Source organism: Magnolia sinica, chromosome 16 (genome assembly GCF_029962835.1).
Source record: "Magnolia sinica isolate HGM2019 chromosome 16, MsV1, whole genome shotgun sequence".
Classification (NCBI taxonomy): Eukaryota; Viridiplantae; Streptophyta; class Magnoliopsida; order Magnoliales; family Magnoliaceae; genus Magnolia; species Magnolia sinica.
The window spans coordinates 71,252,142-71,253,229 of NC_080588.1; the positions used below are offsets into that span (position 1 = coordinate 71,252,142).

Genomic DNA, 1,088 nt, shown 5'->3' on the forward strand with positions numbered 1-1,088 from the left:
AGTAGCCGTCTGTCCATTCCTCCAACTAAAGTTTGGATGATTTTTCCAGCCAGGGTTGTATGTATTGGAGTTAGGTCCAGTAAAAGGTCTTTGATAATTATTTACGGCATTGGCTTGTTCATTTAACACTCCTCGAAAGGCAGGTATTGTAGGACAGTTTTCAGTTGTGTGAATGTTACAATCACAGATGCCGCAAACAATTTCATTGACCTTATCCTTCTTTCCTTCCATGGCCTCAACTTTCCTTATGAGCGTAGTTACTTTACACTTGAGATCATCCTCTTCTTTCAAGAGATATAATTCACCTTTCTCCTTTAATTGAGTCGGCCTAGACGTGGTGTTCGCCATTGGGTAATAGTCCCATGATTGTGTTTTTTCAGCGAGACTATCGAGGTAATCCCATACCTCGTCAACATCTTTATTAATGAACTCTCCATTACACATTGTCTCGACCATTTGGTGCATGGAAGATGTCAGTCCATCATAGAAAAAATTTGTAATGCGCCACATTTCAAATCCGTGTTGTGGGCATGACCTGACCAAATCTTTGAACCTTTCCCAACATTGGAAGAATGTTTCATCTTCCTTTTGGGCAAAGTTCATTATTGCTTTTCTGAGGGTAATCGTTTTATGATGTGGGAAGAATTTTTTTATGAATTCCCTCTGCATGTCGTTCCATATGCCAATGGATCTAGGACGCAGTGAATGTAACCACGTCTTAGCTTTCTCTTTTAAGGAAAAAGGAAAGAGTTTCAGCCTAATTGTATCCTCAGATACATTAGGAAAACATAATGTAGCTATTATCTCATCGAACTCTTTCAAATGTAAATATGGACTTTCAGATTCAAGTCCATGGAATTTGGGAAGGAGTTGGATAACTCCTGGCTTGATGTCCATTTGTCCTGTGTTTTCAGGAAAAATCATGCATGAGGGCATACTCACTCCCGCCGGTTGTAGATAATCTCGTAAAGTACGAGGCGGGGGTGCCTGTTGCACCTCATTCTCATCTTGGGTATCCTCCACCCTGGGTGGAAGTAGAGGAGGTTGGTCTTCAGTCATAACTTCACTTAACTCAGGGGATTTCGAGT

At 41.0% G+C, this 1,088-nt stretch overlaps 1 non-coding gene across 1 annotated transcript; it reads left to right on the forward strand.

Annotated features, from left to right (window-relative positions):
- Window positions 1–514: 514 nt before the first annotated feature.
- On the forward strand, window positions 515–621 carry LOC131229962 (small nucleolar RNA R71). The gene has a single exon (XR_009163696.1). It is a non-coding gene; the product is annotated as a small nucleolar RNA R71 (small nucleolar RNA).
- The last annotated feature ends 467 nt before the right edge of the window (window positions 622–1,088 follow it).